At 40.0% G+C, this 23,462-nt stretch overlaps 1 protein-coding gene across 5 annotated transcripts in view; it reads left to right on the top strand.

Moving 5' to 3' along the window:
• The first annotated feature begins 10,690 nt into the window (after nucleotides 1-10,690).
• IL31RA (interleukin 31 receptor A) overlaps nucleotides 10,691-23,462 on the top strand; it is a 97,413-nt gene continuing 84,641 nt past the window's right edge. For 4 of the 5 annotated variants that reach the window (XM_027863476.1, XM_027863477.1, XM_027863473.1 and 1 more), the window contains exon 1: nucleotides 10,989-11,066. The gene's annotated coding sequence lies outside the window, so the exon portion shown is untranslated. Of the gene's footprint in view, nucleotides 10,711-10,988; nucleotides 11,067-23,462 lie in introns of those variants that run through there. The other variant, XM_027863475.1, reaches the window with a different exon arrangement.

The following is a 23,462-nucleotide window of genomic DNA, read 5'->3' as shown; positions in this document are numbered from 1 at the left end:
TGCTCAGGGATTGATATTGTTATCAAAAAACCAGTTATGCTGTAGATGATATGAAAATCTACCACCCTATAACTTCACTTAGAATCGTTTTGACAGTCATAGGCTGTCTAGACTGAAGATCCCTTCCCTGGCCACTGCTCCATTCCGATTAGCCTCACCCATCCTGTCCTGTCTCCATTAGGCCTTATGCCACCTTTTCTTTGTACCTTGCAGAGCTTTTGTTCCGTTGTTAAATTATCTTTCCCATTTCGCTTGTGTTCTCCCCTAAGAGATTTCCTTAGTGTATTTTGTATTTAAGTTTTCCGATAAGTGCTTATTTAATTGAAATGAATGGCTTATAGGTTGCTTTAGCAGATGATCAACGAGTTAGGTTTATCTTGTTTTGGTATCTGTTGCAGAGCATAAAGTCAATTTCTTGGGGTGGAAAAAAATGTATCACCTTGCGTAGAATACTTTTCTAGTTGTGAGTATTCAAATCATAAATGATTTTATATAAGCTTTTCCTGATTGTTTGGTAGAACTTCCCAGAGCTTTTGACATAGCTTTCTTGAACTCTGGGTTATACTTCAGTGCCACAGTGAAGCATTAACATAGGATTTTCTTGGAAGCACACTGTCTATGTAAATCCCCAGCATTAGCCTATATCCTCATCTGTAAAATGAGGGTAATAACCTCACCTATCTTGCAGTGTGGTTGTTTTGAAGATTGATATTTGTCAAGTACTTAGCACAGTGCTGTACTGCATGTATAGATGCTTACTCCCTTCCCTTCTCCCCACCTCCCCCACTACATATTTCTTCACATGTCATTCCATCTTCCATCTGTGTGCTGTTGAACTGTCTCTAATACTTGAAATTTACTAGCTCTTCACCTCTGCATCATAGAATACCTCTAGACTTAGGCCAAACACCACCTTCTACATGAAACCTTTGTTGTGAAACCTCCAAATTGTTCTCCAGAATGGTTGGACCAATTCACAACTCCAGCAGCAGCACATTAGTGTAATTTTTCCACATCCACCAACAGCATTCATCATTTTCCTTTTCTGTCATGTTAGCCAGTCTGATAAGTATGTACCTCAGAGATATTTAAATTTTAATTTCTCTAATCATTACTGATTTTGAGAATTTTTTCATATGACTAAACAGCTTGGATTTCCCTATTGGTGCTTATTCATACCCTTTAATTCAGTTCAGAGACTTAAAGTATGTAAAGCACCGTATAAAGACCTGGAGGTGCAAAGAAAAATAGTAATCTGCTTTAAGGACCTCACATTCTATTGTGGTATGTATTAAATGCACATATTTTTACACTTGTTAAGTGCAGGATGATTTCAGGGAGAGAAGAATAGAAGCAGGGAAAGTTTTTTAATAAAAAAGGTGGCACATGAAGTAAGCTAAGGATACTTCTGAGAGATGAGGAAGGAGTATATTCGAGGCACTGGGATCAGCCAAGGTGAATGCGAGGAGGTAGGAAATGGAATTCCTTGATTCAAGACCTAGTGCTCTAGTTTTGCTGGACATAAAATATGTGAATAGAAGTCATATGAAATAAATATGAAGGTAGACTGAAGGATCTTGAGCTTGTGCCATATGAGCATGATTTAAAGGAATGTGGGGAAAAAATGAAGCTTCCTTTAACCAGCCTATGTTTTAATAAGGAAAGTAAGTGTATTTAGGAGAAGTGGTAGCTAGGGAAGGGTATTTTGATTTGGAAAGTTAGAGGTAAATAGAGATTTGGGAACAAAATGAGGATATTTAACCTAAGGAGGAAAAGACTTGGTGGGGATTGTAGTTGACTTCAAGTACTAGAAAGGCTATCACAATAGAGAAGAGGTTACATTTATTCTGCTTTGTCTCAGTGGACAGAATGAGGGGTAATGAGTAGAAGTTGGAAAGAAGCAAATTTTGGCTTGATAGAGAAAACTTTATAGCAATTACGTGTATCCAAAACTGCAACTTGGGAGATAGTTTTTTTTCAAATTAAATGAAACAAAACACATATAATTACATTTCCATATTTGCTTAATTTGGGGGTGTGGGAGGCGATAGCATTTGGAGATACTGGGAAAAACCTGTAGGACCTGACACTTAGGTTGCACCTCAGAGAGAGTGAGGGTTTCCTAGAGGCTATGGTGAGGATGGAGAGTATTCTGTACATGAAGAAGAGCCTTTGAAGCATGAACAGGAAGTGGGATGTCATGCAGAGGAAACGATAAGTAGTCTATTAGATGGAATATAGAGTGCACGAAGGGAAGTGCCTCATAATAAGATTGGAACGGTAAAGCCGGATTGTGAATACTAGACTAGTTTCCATTTGTTCCTGCAGCAGAAGTAATAAGGAGCCATTGGAGTTTATTGAAGAGTAGGATGACATGGGCAGACCTATGCTTTAGGAATATCACTTTGCTAACAGTGTGTTGAATTCCTACACTATTTTCTGTAGTTGAGAGAGAAGTGCAATAATCTTATAGCACATATGTTTTCTTTTTAAAATTTTTCCTTTTTTATTGTCAGATGTGTGTGCTTATTCAAGATACTGTTCACTGGGTTTCCTAAATATGGTTAGCAGACAGGTGACATGGATAAGTATCTCTGGAATCTGGCTTATCTTCTCCATAGAAGACTTAAGTTCCTACTGTGAGGGAAGTCAGAAGAAGGCTCTGGTGCCTTGCTACTTTCCCTGACTATTGTCAAAAGAAGTTTCAGACTAAGGTTATATTTTTCTATCCTCTCCCTGCCAATTCCCCTTCTCTCCCAGCAATGCTGGTTTGATTTAGAACAAAAACCCCACTTCCATTAATCACTTTATTCTGGCTGACTTGGCACATTCCAGCAAACAATGGTTACACAAAAGATAATCACAAATAAAGAATAGTGAGTAAACCCTTTTATTCAAGTAAACAGCAAACAGAAGTTATATAGATTAGAATATACTAGAACGAATGTGAAGGAATGAGCTCTTCAGATGGGATAAGATCTCGGCTCAACCAGGAAGCTCCAATCTTGCCCTATGTTCTCTGAAATCTCTTGGGAAGCAAGTTAGAAATTAGGGATATGTTGAAAAGCTGGCTTTCACTACATGTCTGCAGCTTTCTATATTAAAAAAATCTCTCTCGAAGAATGTAAAACCACACATATCCTTCTCTCAGGAAGCTCTGGCATCAACTCTACCCACCATGCCATCCATGGCAGCATTTTCTCCACCGATCCTGAGTTAAGCTCCTTCCACATTCATTACATGTAAAATGCCCCATTATTCCATTGGAATTCAGGTCACATTATTATGATCTTGACAAAAAATAAATGCAAACATTTCCTTATGCAAGGAAGAATAGAAAAAAGCTAGATACGAAATTATGAATCTCTACTATTCTACTATACCCATTTTTATGTGTGTTTTCTAGCACATGATATAACATCACATGCAAATAGATACAGATCTTTCTGAATTTCATAATCAACATACTTCAGCCAAGTATAACAAGATTTTAAAACATAGATATGAAAGCATTTCAATTTATCAGCAAAGACCATTTTTTGAAATGATCTATATGTTGTAGCCAAAGACAAATTATTATAGGTGACAATTAATAGTCTGCTGGTTGGTGCAATGTATAATCAGGATTTATAATAATTAAATTGTAATTATCAAGTAGCTGAAAACAAGTAGCAGAAATCTGGAAGAATTCAGAAGACAGTATTAGACTTCTGAAGGATAGTGTGGCAATACAAAATATTGAAGTAAAAGGAGGATTGGTAATAGGGAATATTACTTAGACAAATATCTAGTAAGTTCTCTAAGATTTTCATCAACGCATATACAAAGTCTTCAGAAGCTGTTTAGGATACTTGGGAGAGGAGAGGAGCTAAGAAAATGACTCATTGACCAAAGGAGGGACTACGGATAGAGATGCCATATGATCAGCTGCATTAATGTGCTGGTTAATTTTGCTGAACTCTTTTTTTTTTTTGTTAATCTTTGTTACAAGGGATGGCTCAGTGGGTAGGGAAGTGGGGAAGGAGATATATACATATGTGTGTGTGTGTGTGTGTGTATAAAGCAATGGTGGGGGGAAGGGAGAGTGGCCAATAAGAATCCAGAGCTTTGCCTGCTGGGATCCCCATGGAGGCTGGGTGAGTCTGGTTCTAGATATGAGTAATGGAGGGGCCTGTTACATGCTTTAGAGCATGCACAGGTATTTTCTGACAGTCCTGTTGGCTCACTGCATGGTGCTGAAAAATCTCTTAACTAACTGCTAAGCCAGCATAGAATGTGAATACAAAAGGCTAAGTAGATGGAAAGAGCCCTCTTTCTCCCTGTAAGCTTTGCAATGAGTAGGAAGAAATACTATGCAGTGCAGGATGGGGAAAAAAGTAATGTCAGCCACAGTGATAGGTGCTCCTGCCGCTCCCTACCTGCACCACTATGTGGCCATGAACAAATGGTTCCTATGTTCTTTCTGTCCCTATTGTGTCCTTTCATGATTTTTGGTGAATGAGTATCAGAGAGAGAGTGGATCAGGTTATGTAACCTTGTCATCTTGAAAAGATTGAAGGAGCCACCAGTGGTCCAGCAATTGGAATCCATGATAGCTGAAGTAGCTGAGTCTGGTGAGGAGCCACACCTGAGGAGTGACCTGCTTGATCCAAGCAAGCTATGAATTGTTCTGGCAACTGAGATACTGTTTCGCAAGCAAGGGAGAGACTTGTCCATTGGCTATTCTACAGTCAGAAGTGAACCTGGTGGGACACATATTGGTGGCCAACACTTGCTTTTGATTCCACTCTCCCTAGGGGTGAAGTGGTAGAGGAGAATGGGAATCCAATTTGAGAGATTCTATGCTTCAGCTCTTACTATATCTTCTTAGTAAATACCCCTTCGTAACAGCTAATTAATCTTAGTTGATTAATTGATATTGAAGACAGGTCAGCTGATCAATTGATATTGGGGAGATGTTAACTGGTAATTAATATGGGGGAGGATATACTGGATGGGGGCTCATGAGCAATGAATAGAGAAACCATCACCCAAACCCCTCAGCATTACCCCCTGGAAGCCAGAGAGAGAGAGGAGACAAGGGATTTGAGAGACCTGAGAAGAGATGGTTTGAAAGAGCTGTTGTGGATAGACACTATGACAGTCAATTAGAGAAGAAAACAAGGAATGCCGTACAGTGAGGGCCTAGTTGAAATTACATAATGCAGTTGTGTGATTTCCTCTGGTGCCAGCAGGCAGCATGTGAATAGATGCAGGAAAGGGTGATTATGGGGGTTAACTCAAGAGATGCAGTTTGGCAAAGCTTGAGTAGTGATAGACAGAGGGGCAAGGGAAGCAAGACCTGAGGATAGTGGACAGTTGAAATGGTAAAATATAGCATCAAATTAAGTGAGGCCAAAGCCTTCTCACTGAGGCCTGGGGGAATGTAGAGGGGTGGAGGGATTGGAGGATTTGGTGAGGTTGAAGGTTAGGTTTAGGAAGGGTGAGGCTTAAGCAGCTATGGAAGACTGGACAGCTAAGATCAGATGGAGGAATTTCAGGGTTTGACATCATGTTGTTCAATCATTCAGTCATGTCCAACACTTTATGACCCAGTGAACAGTGTAGTCCATGCGGTTTTCTCAGCAAAGATACTGGAGTGGTTTGCCATTTCCTTCTTAAATGGATTAAAGCAAACAGAAGTTAAGTGACTGAGGGTCACATAGCTAGTAATTGAGGTCAGATTTGAACTTGGGTCTTCCTGACTCCAGGCCAGCACTCTATCCACTGAGCAATCTAGCTGCATCACAGAGATGGAATAATTGTAGGTGAGGCTGTGATCCAAGTTGAGAAGGAGTGAAAATATGGATCATGTACATCAAGGAAGTTGTTGAAGTATTTGTGGGATAGAGTACTTGTGGGGATATGTGTATTAAAATATTAGGGTATAGGTTGGGGTGGAGAGGAAGGCTATTGGCCAATGACTGCCACGAGGGTCTGGATAGGGTGGTATAATTGATAGAACCATCCTCAGAGGAGAGGTTGTTAGTCAACAAACACTTAATAATCACGTTCCATGTGCCAGGCCCTGTGTTAAGCACTGGGGATACAAAGAAAGGCAAAAGCAGGCAGTGTTCTCAAGGAGCTCAGAGTCTAATGGGAGGAAGAAATTACAAACAGCTACATACATACTAAATATACACAGGGTAAAATTATAGTAACCTCAATGCACTAGCATTGAGGAACAGGAAAGGCTTCTTACAGAAGGTGAGATTTGACCCGAGTCTCAGAGGAAACTAGAAGGTAGTGATGAAGGGAAGCATTCCAGATGTGGGGGACAGCTGCTGCAAAGGTGCAGAGGCAGGAGGTGTAGGGTTGTATCCAAGGAGCAGCAAAAAGGCTAGTGTTACTGGGTTATAGAGCATGTGGAGCAGATTGAAGTGTGAGAAAAGGGAAATTAGGAAAGAAAGGCAGGAAGCGTCCAGGGTGTGAAGGGTTTCAAAAGACATGGAGGATTTTATATTTGATTCTAAAGGTGATAGGGAGCCACTGGAGTTTATTGAGTAGGGGAGTGACATGTTTAGACCTGTGCTTTACAAGGATCAGTTTGATAGTTGAGTGAAAGATGGACAGGAGCAGGGAGACCAACCAAAAGGCAATTGAAATGGTCCAGCCATGAGGTGATGAGGGTTTGCACCAGGTGTGCAAGAGGAGAGAAGAGGGCATATACAGGAGATGTTTTAAAGGTAGAAAGAACAGGCCTGTGAAACAAATTAAGTATGTAGGTTGAGTAAGAGTGAGGCATCAAGGAAGAAACAGGTGTTGAGTATGATAGGGAGGATGGTGGGAAATTTTGAAGGGAGAAAGTTTGAAGAGAAATATAATCAATTATGTTTTGGATATTTTAATTTAAGATATCTCTGGGACATCCAGTTTGATATTTTTGATGGGCAGTTGGAAATTTAAGCCTCAAACTCAGGAAAGAAGGGTTGTGATTGAAAATAAGGGAGACTGAGGAACAAAGCTCCAAGCACGATAATTTTATTTGTAAGGCTAACAATTACCAATAAACAGGGTGTTTCAGCTCCTCAGCAAGCTAAACCACTCTGAGGACTAACAGATCATTTTTATAGACAAAAGGAGCCCTCCCCCCCTCAAATTACAAGGTGCATTATAGATGGCAGAAACAATATGATTGGTTACAAAGTCAGAAAACATCATAGGCTTGGAAAACAATATGATTGAGTGGATATAAAGATTTCCCTCCTTGCATCTTATTGCTAGGAAATTACTGATTTATTGAACCCACCTACACCCTATGAGAATAACTAATGGTAGACACATGACAGATTTCCTCTAATTGTGTAAGGACAACTAGTGGTAGAGAAATAACGAATTTCCTCTAATTGATCAAGGACAGCTGGTCATAATAGGTTTTTCCAATTAAAGATGACTTGTAGGACAGCTGAACTTTTAAACTTAACTCAGAAAGGCAAGCTGGTCATTATAGGAAAGCTGAGTTTTTAAACTTCTGAACTTCCAAACTTAACTTAGAGACAAAGGAATGTGATGTTAGTTAGTTATGCAATATGGTGGTGGTGATACAGAATAGAATCAATTACAAAATGGAATCAGAATAAATTTGATTTTCTCAGAGGTTAGGCCTGAGTAAATAGTTCTGAAAGTAATTTGCATAGAGATGATAATTGAATCCAGGGGAACTGATGAAATTACCGAGTGAGATAGTATAGAGGGAGATGAGAAGAGGTCCTAGGACAGACTTTTCGTGGACATCATGGTGAGTGGATATGACCCAGATGAAGATCCAGCCAAGGAGACTGAGAAGGAGTAATTAAGACAGGCATGAGGATGTCCAGGAGAGAGCAGTGTCTACTCTACTGTGACTAGAACATCTCTTTCACGAAGAGCCCAGAGGCAGTGGTGGTGAACATGTGGCCTTCTAGGTCCTTGGGTGCAGCCTTTTGACCCAGTTTTTATTAAAAGGGTTTGTTCTGTGAAGTTTGGATTCAGTGAAAGGGCCTCACTTGAGGATCTAGAGGGCTAGCCTTGGGTGCCCAGGCTATCCATGCTCACTTGTATTGGGGTCTACTCTGACTCTCAGAACTTTCCCCCCAGCAGACATCCATCTAGGGAGCAGTTATCTGCTATTTTCCCCTGTTAAAATGTAACCTTCTCGTGGGTAGAGACTTTTTTTTTGCTTGTATTTGCCTGGCATATAGTAAATGCTTAAAAATTTATTTTTAAACTTTTGCAATTATTAGTTTATTACGATCATATAGGATTAAAATTTTCAGTATTCCTCCCAAAATTATACACAACCAAATGCAAACCTGAAATAAGAATCTGAAAGTCAAAATCATATGACAAAATAATACTCCATATTTTAAAACACTGGTGCTTAAGAGAAACATTATTTCAAAACCACAAAATTGCCAAATTGTCCTCTGAAATGGTAAGCAGATAAGCATAGAAATGGTTAATTTTAATGAACACACAGCTTTGGTCTTGGAAAGGAAAAAAATATTTGATCAAATTAGACAGTTGGCCTATAAGCATTTTACCTTTTAATGCCAAATTTTAATTGTGTTTTCAGTTATATTGAAATTAATTTAACTGTATTTAATTGTATTTTCTATCAAAGACTTTTATTTGTACAGGGGCAAATATCACAAGTGTTATCTAAATCTTGATAGGAAAATGCATGTCATTTTAAATAAGACTGATTATAATTTCATTTAGAACCAACTTAAAATCTTAGTAATAATTTACAGTTATGTATAGCCATATAGAATCTTAAGTTTCTCAAGGACTATTTATTGCTGCCTGCATTTCATACTAGAGAGCTGACTGCCTCTATTAAATTTACTTTCAAAGATTAACAAAGCAGTCTTGGATTTACAGCTTTTACTTTTGGGATACTTTCTTTGTGCTTCTGAAACATGGGAATCACAAACATAACTTCCATTGTGAAGATGAGTGTATACTCCCCATATAAGTATTATAATATAAATATACCCTTCTATTGGACCTTCAAAGATAGAATTTTAGTATGTTTGCTGAATAATGATGCAATAATATACAATATAATTGTATGTTCTCCACTCTGTAAATATAGTATCTGAACATATTACTGTCCTACGTGAAATTTAAGTTTATTAACTGCTTTCAGTTTCTAGTTATGGAAAATTGTTTCCATACAAATTTTTATTATTCCATCACAAGTATGTAGGGTTGTGCAGATCAAAGCTTTTTATTGGCTAGCTATATGAAAAAACTGTAATAATTCACATGATTCCAAATGGGGATACCAAAGCAAAGCATCCCCTCACAAAAGAAAATTTATGATTTTAAGGACACCTATTAAAAGGACAACAATACTAATAAACATTGTATTTATTTAGAAGTATTCAGAATGTCAACAAAACAAACTTTTTTGTATTAAAATGTTCTATTTTGCTTTTATTTTCATTGTTATAATCATGTTTTTTTTCTTAAAAGGATTGATTTTACAAAGGAGGAAACTGAGGTACAGAGAGGTGAAGCAAGAGGGGCAGGAATTAGAATTTAGGTCTTCTGACTCCCAGTCATCTTCTCATAGTTGGCTGACAAGTCAACATTGTACCTCTGCTACAGTAGATGATTTACAACTAATTGCTTAGATCCCATTAACTTGGCGGTTTCCTACACTCTCTAAACAGTGTGTGTGATTTCTCCAAATCCAGGACTCAGGGGCAGTAAGGTGGCACAGTGGGTAGAGCACAGGCCCTGGAGTTAGGAGGACCTGAGTTCAAACTTGGCCTGAGACACTTAGTAACTGTGTGACCCTGGGCAAGTCATTTAACCCCAGTTGCCTTGCCAAAATCAAAACAAAACAAAACCAAAAAAAGGAAACCAAATCTAGAACTCAGAATTGTAAGGAAAGAGGCAGTGGGGTCTGGTGAAAGGAGGCATTTGGAGTCAGAGAACCAGGGTTCAGATCCCACCTCTCACTTTACCCATGGTATCTAATGCTCATCATCTCACTTTCTTAAACCTCAGTGTCCTCAGTCAGGGAGGTAGGTGGCTCAGTGGATAGTGCTGGGCCTGGAGTCAGGAAGCCTGAATTCAAATTGGACTCTCAATTACTAGCTGTGTAACTCTGGCCTAGTCACTTAACCTGTTTCCCTTTATCCACTGGAGAAGGAAATGGCAAACCATTCCATTATCTTTACCAAGAAAGTCCCATGCATAAGCATCCTGTGGTTTATGGTGTTACGAAGAAACGGGCACCACTGAAAACCGAACAAGTTCTACCGTGTAAAATGGGTTTTGACTGGTGAGCCAAGGTCCCTTCTGGCTCAAAGTCTAGGCCCTTCCCCACCCTCTGAGCAGTGAGAAGCCCAACGGTCTGGGGAGATATAGAATACGTTCCTTGCTCCCCTGCCCATGGTGGCGGGGCGGGAGGGGTCTGTCATGTTTCTGGATGTCAAGAGTGAGAATGGAGGTTGATGGACAGGGTGAGTTCCCTCATCAGTGTTTTCAGTATCAGAAATCAGAGAGATGGGATGGGGTGGGGTGGGGTGGGGTGGGGTGGGGAGGAGCTGAGGGAGAGCTGTTTTGTGATGTGGTGCATGCCCCGGGTACCTCGCAAGCCCTGGCTGTGCGTTTGCGGGCCAGGACTCTGGCATCCTGCAAACCCCTCCCGGCTTACAAGGGCGTTAGCTTCTCCCGGTTTGTACGCGCTCAGACCAGGCGCCGTCCCAGTCCAGTTCTGTTTTGCGGAACTAGACTTCGCTGCAACTTTTCTTAAGTGGGTGGGAGGGAGGATCTTTTCCCCAGAAAAGAAAGCAGGGAGGGGTTGGAGGCGTCCTTACTTGCTGGGCAGGGTCGAGGTATTCCATGGAAAGTGGTTTCAAGTACCAGGGGAAGGGGGGGCGGGGCGCGGATTAAGAGGTGGGGACCCGCGAGGAGAAAGCTCAAGAAGGGGGCGGGGGGGGGGGGGGGGTGTATGTGGATGTAAGGGAAGGCAAAATAAGGGTCAGGGTCAGTGTCAGAGAAGTGGTAACAGGACCGGTTGTGCCAAGGGGGTAAGTGGTTTATGAGATCATCTTATGGTTTGGATTTGAAGGGGTGGTGGTGGTGGTGGTGGGTGATATCTTGGGTTCCTTGCCTGGTTTTCTAATTAGGAGCCTAGATGTTGTGCATTTAGAAGTTTAGGTTTTCAGGACTGGATAATTTAGAATATTTTGGGCATTTTAGGACGAATTGATGGCATATGTAAATGAGGAAACTGAAGCTCAGAGAGGGAAACTGACTTGCCCAAGGTCACAAAAGTGGTCAGCTTTCTTTCTATTACACTTCATGCTATTCTGGAAGTTGAGATGGGGCAAAATTTGAATTCTGGTGACTGGTGGACAACTTTGCTAATAACAGGAAAGTGATTTACAGACCTACAAAGTGAGACACTTAGAAGGGTTAATGAATGTATGTATGGGTCACTTCTCCACAGTGATCCTGAGAGATTCCCTCTTTACTCTTTCTCTAAGGCACTCCATCCTCCCACTCTCCATCAGACAACAATGTGGATTTTGAAGTTTCTACGGGTTATTGGTTTGCGAAGGAGAGGGACAAAAAAGGGGACTTGAATTTTGTTTTCTTTCCCTTCAAATATTTTTCAATTGAGTTCCCTCCTCTTAACATGTATTAAGCATTTAAAGACATTATTGTTGAGTTTTCTAAAGCAGCTATTATGATTGGAAGTGAAATTCTTCTTTTAGTGATTCTCAAAATTTAAACAGCCAATACAAATGCATACAAAATAAAACTCACTAGGCTCATAATTCTGGTAATTGTCAGATGTAATAAAGATCTGCTACTAACAGCATCTTTGGAGGATTACCTGTTCTGTATAATCTCAGTCCTACCTCTTTTGTTATGTCATGGGGAAAAAGGATATAGATGCTTATGAAGGTGCTTTACAGACTCCAAATCAACAGAATCACAGCAATAACACCCTTGCTGCCTTCCTTTCCTCTCTAGGAAAAAAAATCCTGTCCTCTTGTTTTCAGTTTGCAGAAAGCATGTGTATTGCTTCCTTGGCTTTTGTTTATTGTATATTCCAAAAGAAAAAATCTCTGTGTTCATTCTTATTCATCTAACTGGAGCAAACAGCACAGCTAAATTATTATACCTATCATGTGTTTTGGTCCTTACCTACTCCAAGACTCTGGGATTCACAAAGCGGGCTTTCTCTGCAAGCACAGAAGAAAAGTCTGGTCAGAATATGAAGGGGGACATAGCCTGCTTGCCTTGTCTCCCTTAAGACTGTCCTTTTAAATCCATTCCTTGAAGATGGGATTGTTGAGTTTAGGGCTGTGATAACTTCTTAACTGATGTCCCTGGCTTCAGTCTTGTTTACTCCAGTCCATCCTTCCTTTACACAGTTGCTAAAGTCATCTTCCTATCGCAAAAGTCCAAAGATGTCACTCTTCTCAAAAAATATTCATTAATTTTCTTTTCTAGTATAAAATGTGAATTCCTTAGTGAGGCTTTGAGGACCATTCACAGATTGACTCTAATCTACCTTGTCAGCCTTATTTTAATAATTCTTACTTTCACTCAATTTATATTACAACCAAATGGGACTTCTGGCTTTTTGCTGATCTTGGCTTCGTGTCTTCCACCCTCCTGTATCATATCATGTCAACCCATCCCCCATATCTGAAATGCACTCTCTGCTCTCTACCTGTTGAAGTCTTTCTCTTCCTCTCGAGTTTGCTGAGATTTCATGAAACTTTCTCTAATTTCCAGTCCACTTTCTTCCCACTTTCCTAGAATACTGTTGTTTTATTTCTCTCATCTGCCACATACATACTTACTTGTGCCCATGTAATAACCTCCTTAGTTCACTATAAATTTCTTGCAAGCAGGGGGATTTTGTTGATTTTCATTCTTGTATTCTCAACACCTAGCATGGTGCCTTGCATACCATAGATAATAAATGTTGTATGACATTACACACAAATGAGACTGGTGTCAGCTTTTATGTTTGTTTGTTTGTTTTTTTAGGCAATTGGGGTTAAGTGACTTGCCCAGGGTCACACAGCTAGTACGTGTCAAGTGTTTGGTCTGAGGTCAGATGTGAACTCAGGTCCTCCTGACATCAGGGCTGGTGCTCTATCCACTGCACCACCTAGCTGTCCTGGTGTCAGCTTTTAAAAGAAGCCATTTAAATTTGAAATACATAATTCAATTACATGAAAGCTACTATGCAAAATGATGAGAGACAGGATCAAACAAAAAAGACAAGACAATCTTTGCTGTCAAGGAACTTATATTCTATCACCAATCAGAAGCATTATTAATTATGCTGATACCATTTATTGACTCACCATGTGATACCTAAATTGACCTTTTTTTTTCTCCCTTAGTTTGCTTATCTATAAGGTAGGAATGCTAGCTGGACAATTTCTGGAATGGGTTGTGGTGACTGGAATCCTCTGAGGAAGAGCTAATACTTTCACATCTCAGGGGAGACCTTCTGAAAAGGCAGTGCTGGCTCCCAGTTTCTATAGCTGTGGCTACACCAGAGCTCAAGCTTCTGGGTCTGTGGCTTGAGACAGGCAAAGGCAAGGGAACAGCATGGTTCACCTGCATGATGGGACATTCCAGATGGGGACAAATTCCAGGTATGGCAAAGATGATTGGGGGAAGGCTGGAGGAAGTAACAGTGAAGCCCTTTGCCATTGACACATAAGCTGTCTTCAACAGAGATTTCTGGGTATTTGTCAGAGAGAAAGGTCAGCCAACCATCAGTCCCAAGTCACCATCTGAATGGGCAACACTTCAAACACTGCCTCAGACAACTTGGCCTTCTACTGTGCTATTGTCTTAGACTGTCCCTCTTGGGAACTGTGAACAGAAGCTGAGAAACCCCTGTGACTTCTGTCCTCATAGCTAGCCAGGACTCTAGATTTAGGCAGTATCTTTGCCAACAAGACCTTAGATCCAGACTAAGGGATAGGTAGGGGTAATCCCAATCTTTTCTGGTCATGCTGTTCACACTGACCATTTCCCATATCCTACCCTCATCCCCAATCTTACTCTTCCACCAATTTCTATTTGGCAAGAATTCTTTGGGGCTAGTAATGACCAGGGTCTACAGGACTAAGATCACCACCAACCCAAAAAACCAAAATCCCCTGGGGGAAACACACCCACCTGTCCATTTGATGAAGCAACAGAGCTTTCACCTAAGAATCATGATTTGTTGGAAATTAGATGGAACTTCAAGACCACAGAATCTAGAAGTCTCTGGTTCTAGTCATAGAACACTAAGCCTTGAAATACACGGTCAGAACCCCAAAATACTGGCTTTGGGGATAAAGCTAGTGGGATATGAGAATATGAAAAAGCTTCTTAGAATCAAGGGTAGAGGTAAGAAAATCTTGGAATGAAATAGATGAAATTAAGACTCTTCATTAAAAAAAGATATTTTATGAGAATCTTTACTACACTGTTTGGATGAAGGGACTCTTATGTTGTTGCAATAATTATTGGTTTGATGAATCAATGGCAAATAAGTCTGTTGATTTCTGGGAAATGTCAGGGACTGCATTCCCAAGCTGGTGAATGAACCTTTGTTATAAATTTTCCCACTGGGTTATCCTACAGCTGTAGTGTCCAAATGATGCTTATTATTTAAATAGCAAAACCTCTATCATCGCCATAACTCATCCATCAATTTCACTTAATTATTCTTCTACTTCTGGCCAAGGAGAACAAAACATGATAATCCAGGCATGTGCTTGCTAGTGAAATGTGGCATGTCCTGACAATTTCAACATGTTTTTTTCCTTTAGCTGAAGTATCTTACTAGTTAAGCAATCCTTTGGGACAGCAAAAAGTTTTGTCTCAGTAAGATCATCAGTACTAGGAACTAGTAGTTTGTTGTGGCTATTGAAAAAATGGGGAGATTTTTGGTGTCACAGTTGGCACCTGTTTGAAATAGACTTTGTGTTATAACATTATCAAATTGTATGCCATTTGTAGAATGGGTTAAGCTTGATATCTGTCTTATTAAGTAAATTAAAATCTGTTTTATTAATATATGTAATTAATATTGATAGATGATATAGTAATATATAATTAGTATGAATATATGATATATTAATATAATTAATTAATATTAAATATATAAAGGCAGAATATAAAGGGTTGATAATTAACCCTCGTTTAAAAAAAATCAATATTTGTTTACTGATACCAGCATCAAAGGTAGTTTGGTAGAAGGAAATACACTGAATTTTGAATCAAAGGACTTGAGTTCAAAATTCTTGCTCAGCTACTAATTACCTGGGTGATCTTCCTTTACTTCTCCAGATTTCAGTTTTCTAATCTGTAAAGAGGGAGTTTTGGATTCAATGACTGCTAATATTCTTTCTAGCTCTAAATCCATGATCTACTATAACTAGATAGAGAAGTCTCATGGTTCTTAAAAAAAATACTCTAATTAATATCTTTGGTCTTTATAGTTGTCATTTCCTTCCACTCCCTTGTGACAGAAAATATCTGTCCCAGAAACTTGATCTGGCGATGTCTATAGTTCAGCGTATTTATCAGCAGCTGTGAGGGGGTGGTTGTCGTCATTGTCCAGTTGTGTGGCTCCTTGTCACCCCATTGAGGGTTTTCTTAATAAAGATCCTTGTGTGGCTTGCCATTTCCTTCTTCAGCTCATTTTACATTGGAGGAAACTCAGGCAAACTGGGTTAAGTGACTTCCCTAGGGTCACACAGGTAGTAAATGTCTAAGGCTGGATTTGAACTCAGGTCTTTCTGACTCCAGGCCTGGCACTCTTCTACTGTGCTACTTAGCTGCCCCACTGTAATTATGTCTCTTCCATGACCTTCATTAGTAGTTGTTTTTTTATTTTTTATTTTTTATTTTTTTAGGGGCAGCTAGGTGGCACAGTGGATAGAGCACCGGCCCTGGAGTCAGGAGGACCTGAGTTCAAATCCAGCCTCAGACATATAACACTCACTAGCCGTGTGACTATAGGCAAGTCACTTAACCCCAATTGCCTCACCAAAAAAAAAAAAAATTATTACTCAGAGTTCAACTTCCTTTTAATGTTCTTTTTATTTACATTGTTGTCCTATATAGTATTCTCTGCCTTTTTTATTCTGTATCAGTTCATGCAGATCTTCCCATCTTTCTCTAAATTCCTCATACTTGCCATTTCTTACCATATAATAATATTTTATGATCTTCACATACCATAAATTTTTCAGCAGTTCTCCAACTGAAGGACACCCTCTTTGTTTCCAGTTCTTTGGCTACTACAAAGTGTGCTGCTGTGAATATAAATAAAAAATCCTACAGAACTTCCTTGACCCAACTTGGTGTTTGGTTGATTCTTGGCTAGAGTTGGGAGTGAGGAGAAGAAAAAAAATTTATAAGCAGATTATCTAATGATTTTTACTGCAACACCTTGATGATTTGTGAACAGGATATAGAGAGACAATGTTGAGTTGGGAAGTGTGACTTTAGATGAAGACCCCATCAGCTAGCTGCTTGCCAGCCTAACCACAGTTTACTATGAGTTATGTGTCTGCATTGGTATTATCTATTCTGTAGTTTGACAGCTGGGCTCACCAACTTTCCTCCTTCCACTTATTTACTGGTCAGTCACACCGAAAAGGAGTTCTTAATATGGGGTCTGCAGGTTTCAGCGGGTCTATGAACTTAGATGAGGAAAAATACATCTTTATTTCAGTACAATTGGTTTTCTTTGTAATCCCATGTATTTTACTTTATTCACTTAAAAAGATTTTTTTCTGAGAACTGGTCTGTAGGCTTCAGCAGGCTGCCAAAGGGGTCCATGACCCCACAAAAAGTAAAAAAATCCTTGCACAGCCTGGACTCTTGGACATGGTACACTTGGAGGAATACAGAAAGAGTAAAGGAAACAGAAAGTGGACGACATATTGGAGGTCAAGGCTGGTGGTTCTGTCCAGTAGGAATGCCAGCAATCGTGGTCCACAAGCTAAGCTTCAGGGATGGTTTCTGAATTACTAAGCTTTATAAATGATATTATTATTATTATTATTATTATTATTATTATTATTATCATACAGAAGCTAGACAGGGCAAAGGTCAACTTTTTGAGCTACTGCTGGTAAGGGAAGGGATCTGGATAAATAATAATAATAATAACAATATCAACAACAATAATAACCAACAACAATAATAACTCACATTTACATAGCGATTTGAGGTTCACAATGGTCTTTCAGGATCACTAACAACCCTGTGATATGGGTTGAGCAAATGTTAATATCTCCATCTCTATGCAAATAATCCCCACATCCTCATATCCAGCCCTAGTTTCTCTCCTGAGCTCCAGTCTGCCATCTGGACATTTCAAACTGGATGTGCTGTGTTTCAAACTCTGTCTAAAACAGAACTCATTGCCTTTCCCCTTAACCCCATCCCTTTTCTGAACTTTCACATTACTGTTCAGGGCACTACGATTCTCAAGTCCTCATTCTCACTCACCTCATATCTCTAACCAGTTGTCTGTGCTTGTCACTTCTACCTTTATAGCATGTCTCCTATAAATCCGCTTCTCTCCTCTCACACAGTCACCATGTTGGTTCAGGCCCTCATCACCTCTCACATGATCTTTTGTAATAGCCTCCTAAACTACCCATGTAGGGTTCTTAACAGGTTTTTACTGAGCCAATCTCTAACCTGAGAATGAGATACAGCAGGCCAGAGACAAAGTGCCGGTAATCAGGTAGGAGTTTAATTAGTTTCATTATGAGGAACAGATTTGCAGATCAGGAATTCTCCTGTCAGAATTCCATTTTGCTAAAGTGAAGACAAAGGTTATATACATAAATCACAAATGGGAATTACAAACAATTGTTCAGTGGCTTCCCACAAGAAATCCACAAATTCCACAATACAACAGTTCTGAAGTCAAGTCTTTGGGTGTCGTGACCTCCTCCCTTAGGGCACAGAACCAGAGTTCTGTGAGGGGAACAGGTTTCTACAGTCTTTGATTTGCTTCACTTACAGTACCCAGGCAGTGATTGTGAGTGTTGTCAAAGTTTGATCATTTCAAGCTGCGTTGTGAGCTTTGACTCACAAACTGGAAAAGGCAATGCTTGAGAATTCTAAATTATTAGTATATTCATTACACATATCAATATTGATCATTGTAAAAATCATACTTGCCTTCACATGCTGGAGTATCTTAGTTCTATAAATTAATATTCATGTTATCTCAGACATTAAAATGTAAGCCCCTTAAGGGCAAGGGACTTTTTCTTTTTGGTCTTTTCTTTGTGTCTTGAACATTTAGCACATTGCCTGTCTCATAGTAAACTCTTAATAAATGCTAATTGACTGATAGGATGACTTTACAGGTTAGATTTTTCTGGATTTGGAGAATTTAAGAGACTCATCAAGGGTTCTACAAGTATTAAGCATCAACAGCAAGGTAGGAAGCTAAGACTCCTAGCTTTAAGACCAGAGTCCTTTCCTTCCTACTGGATAGGTTGGGTCAAGTCTGAATAAGATGGCTCCTTCCTGCCTCCTTTCTATAGCCCATCCTGGCTGAGCTGTTAGAGCTGGCCCATGACTAAAAGGATACGGATAAATACTACCCATAAACCTATTCCTTAATAATTCAAAAGTTTTCTGTGAGAGCTGCCCTCTAATTATCCTTACTTTATAATGAGACATCCAGAATTCAAATGAATGCATCTTTTCATTTACAGATCACAAAACTCTGAGTGCAGTACTCTCCTCTGTTAGCAGATAATTATTTCACAGTTTGAAATCTGGTTTTCCTGTTTTTAGTGCTTTATTTGCTATTGCCAAGAAACTCAATTCTGAACTTGTGCCTAGGGAGAAATGAAAAATTCATCTTTATTGACACCCCTTTGAATTATAGACACTCAACATTCTAAAGTTGCCAAGTCATTCCACCTCTCTTCTGTAATTAAAAACATTCAGTAGGAAGGGAAAAAGGTAAGATTGACAGTGAATTCCCTTGAACTAGGGACCTAGGAAGGCTGAACAATGCTTGGGGCAGTTGTTGGCTGACAAGAAGTAGGAAAGAAAAGAGGGGAGAAAAGAGACAGGAAAAGGAAAGAAATAGGAACGAGAAAAGAATAAGGGAAAAAGGAAGAACAAGAAAAAAGAGGGAATGGGTTAGTTAGTCAACAAGCATTCATTCAATGCCTGCAATGCAGGCTCTGAGCTAAGCATAGGGGATACAAAGACATATACGATACATTTAACAACCTGTACTCATACCTATACCTATACATACAGATAATATACATGTATATACATACATATATACATGCATATATAACATATACACATAAAAGCCCAAGCATATACACACATGATATATGCATGCATGCATATAATGTACATATATATATATATAATGTAATATACATATATACATAAATATGGGGATGGGTGGAAGCTACCCATACAGGTTCTTGCTTGTTTCGCAGGATGCTGGTCCTGGAAGGACCAGAGTGAAACAGAGGGTGGGGCAGAAGGAGAAATGGTGATGAATCCAGGGTCCCTGGGCTTAAGTTCTGGCTCTGACATTTGTTAGTAATTGTGACCAGGTTAGTTAAACTGTCTGAGCCTCTGTTTCCTTCTCTATAAAACAGATCACACTACTTTGGGCACCCACCTCTCAGATTTCTGTCATGATGGTAGAGGCTGAGCTCTGGGCTCTCAAGAAGCTTGTATTCTCACTGAGGAGGCAATACGCACAAGGTGCCTACTTGGACAGTAGCATCCAGGGGAACCAGGAAAGTCCTCCTGTGGAAGGTGCTACTCATGCTGAGTTGTAATGAAAATCACAGATTTCAAGATGGAGAGGTGATGAGGGAGGGCACACCAGGCACTGGGCACTGGGCAAAGCCATCCAGTGGGAGTTGGAGTGTTGTGTGTGAGGAACAGCAAGCAAGCCCATGTAGCTGAACCACAGAGTTCATGGAGGGGAATAATGTGTAAGGGATTGTAGGAAGGGCCAAGCTTGTAAAAAGCTTTAAATGTCCTGAATGGACTCTACATTTCATCTTGCAAGATAATGAAGCTTTGAGCATGGCTAGGTGTCACAATGGTTAGAACACTGAGCTTGGAGTCAAGAAGACTTATCCATATGAGTTCAAATCCTGTCTTAGGCTCTTACTAGGTGTATGACTCTGGGCAAGTCACTTAACCTTGTTTGCCTCAGTTTCCTCATCTATAAAATAAGCTGGAGAAAGAAGTGGCAAATCACTCCAATATCTTTGCAAATGGGGTCACAGAGTCTGTACATGACTGAAGTTATACAACAGCAATGGGCATGGCTGAACTAGAACTTCAAAGTAATTACTTTGGTGTTTATGTGGAGCAGAGGTATCAGACTCTACTCCCCAGTGCAACTTTAACCAGATTAAAATGCAATTGGGAAACATTTAACAAAATAAATAAAAATTCAATAGAACATAGATCATGTTAACGTGTGGTTTTCTAAGTCAATATGTAGCCTGTAGAGATGCTCCATGTATGGTTTAGTGGCCCCCATTTCTATTGTAGTTGGACTCCACTGATGAGCAGGATGGAGGATAGTGGAGAGGAATATGGGGCAGGGAGACAAAGAAGAAGGTTCTAGCAATATTCCCGTGAGAGGAAATGAGAGTCTGAGCTTGAGTGGCTGCTGCGGGACTGGAGTAAAGGACTTGGATATGAGAGAGATTGTGAAAGTAGAAATAGCAATACTTAGATACATGGGGTGAGTAAGAGGGAGGAGATGAAGATGGTAGCAAAGCTGGAAGACTAGGGGATGGTGGGTTTTTGTTGTTTTTTTTTTCTCTGTTTGTTTTGCTAGTGCTTAGAACAGTGCCTGGCATGAGTAAAGATTTAATAACTTTTTGTTGAGCAATTGCCTGACTGGTGCCCTCAAGTGTCTTAGGAAAGTTCCAAGGAAAAGTAGGTTTTAGAGAAAAGTTGATGAGTTCTCTTTTGAATGTGTTGAGTTTGAGATACCTACAGGATACCCAATACTAAATGTCCATTTAGAAGTCGGTAATTTTGGACTGGAGCTCAGGGGAGAAATTTGGATGGAATATATAGATTAGGAAGTGTTGTGCAGAGATAATTGAAGCCATGGGAGCTGATGGAGTCACCAAGTAAGAGTCTAGAGAGAAAAGAGCAGAATCCAGAATGGAGCCTTGGGGTACACTTATAGTTAGTTGGTGTGGCATGGATGAAGATCTAGCAAAGGAGACTGAGAAGGAGTAGTCAGACAGATTGGAGGAGAACCAGGAGTTAGTGTCATAGAAGCTGAAGAGAGGAGAAAGTAGTCAAGGATGGCCAATAATGTCAGAGGCTACAAAGAGTAAAAAAGATCAAGAATAGAGAAAAGGTCATGAGATCATTAACTTTGGAATGAGAAAATTGGAGTCCACATTGCAGGTGTAGACGAAAGGAAGACGTTCAGGCAGGACTAGCATCTCTGGTGTGAAGGTCTGCTGATCTCAGGGCTGCTCATCTACCTTTGGTGTGCACCTTTCACCAAACTCTCACTTGTGGCTCTAAGAAGTTGTACCATATATAACGGCCACACCCTGGGAAAACCATCCAAGCCAGATGGAATAAACCAGGTTGAGAGTAACCAACAGGGTTCAAATCTGTCGGTGAGTTGTGGGCGGTGGGGTGGGGGTATCTACAACTATGTCTAAGCATGTGAAGATTTTCCCCAGTGGAATAGGTGGATGAGAACAATTTGTTCCAACGGCCATGAAGGTAAGTGAGGTAGGCACAGCGGAGTGGTCAGAGCTTGGTCAGATGTTGAAGACGCCAAGGTTATCAACTATATCCCTGACCGTTGCCAGTGGTCTTGATTTTTGTCTTGCTACTGGACTTCAGTGACTGGAAGAGAGAGGAGACTGATGACTTTGGTTAACTCTGCTTCATTTAAATCTAATTCACACTCAAGTCAAGATATCATCTCATGATGTCATTCATTGGTCCTCTTCAAAACAAAGAAAAAAACAAGATGAAAGGAAGAAAATAAAAAATGGAGGCAGTGAGTGTAGACATTTTTGAAAAAAAGGAATTTAGCTAAGTAAAAGAGGAGAGAGGTATAGGACAATATTAGTAGAGATGGTACGGTCTAGGGAAGGTGGGTTTTGTTTTTGTTGGTTGGTTTGTTTTTTTAGGCAAAGGGAGACAGGCATGTTTGTAGGCAGCAGGGAAGAAGCCAGTAGATGGGGAGAGACTGAAGATTTGAGGGAGAATGGGGATGATTGTGAGGTTCAATCTTTTGGAGAAAGTGGGAGGGCTTAGAACCAAATGTTGTTCATAGAGAGGAGTTGGCTTTGGAGAGAAGGCCTCCCTTCATCAGAGACTGGAGTAAAAGAAGAAATGGTTGGAAATGGTGTTGGGGGAATGTGATTTGAGGAGCATGAGAGAAGAGATAGATGATGAGCCCTAAGGTTCCTTTCAGTTTTAAATCTGTGTGATTATTCATTTTCTGACTAGTCTCATTGGAATAGGGATGTCCTTTTTGCATACAGATTCTGGGTTCTTGACTGTATTTTCCACTTCTATCCAAAGAGCCCTCCTCTGGTTCTCTTCATATTTTGTGCACATAACTAGCATTTGTTTTCATCCTTCACTTTAGGCCATGGGGACTTGTGACAGCCCTTAAAACACAACATCTTGTCCTTTTTGCACATGATTCTTCTCATCCCAGAAACAGTCGTCTCCCAAATCATAGGATCATTGATTAAGAGCTAGAAGGGAACTGAAGGGCCTTATTTTGTTGAGAAAGAAATTGTTGCCCTTTTAACAGCACCATTGCTTCCTGGGGAAGGCTTGAGAGGTCGCCTGGGTGGACCTTTTGTCCCATTTCATAGTGTTGGGAAATTAGAGTGACATGATGACTCAAAGAGGACATTGGGTCCTCACTTGGTTGGCTAAGACATCTCAGCAGAAGTTATGGCAACATAGTCTATGCAGTATGGGAATTTCACTCTTTCTTTTCAGGTCTGCCCCATCATTGCTTTCAGTGTGTTCTGCCAGTGCAGATGGAATGCAGTAGGCACTGGATTCCCGTAGAGAATCACCAGTATTGACACCAGACATATTTCTGGTAAATCTGTCCAGGAAAGAGAGCATGATGACTTACAGATCATGTCATATTTGAAATTAAACAATAAAGATTCTAGCCAAATAATCCCTTAAGTGGGAAATCCAAATTCTAATTGTTTTTGTGTGAAGGGACAGTACTCTAACCACAGTATGGTTAGATAATTGCTAATGATAGTAGTAGTAGCATTTATATAGCACTTTACGGTTTGCAAATAAATTTTTTTTTATACCAGGAGTTCACTTTCAAAAACAACTTTCATGCAGTCCTACGTTCTGTCCACCGCAATCCAAACTCCTGCACCTTC

This window comes from Vombatus ursinus, unplaced genomic scaffold, assembly GCF_900497805.2.
Source record: "Vombatus ursinus unplaced genomic scaffold, bare-nosed wombat genome assembly UNPS02014772.1, whole genome shotgun sequence".
In the NCBI taxonomy this organism is placed as follows: Eukaryota; Metazoa; Chordata; class Mammalia; order Diprotodontia; family Vombatidae; genus Vombatus; species Vombatus ursinus.
This window is presented reverse-complemented; position numbering and strand designations above follow the sequence as displayed.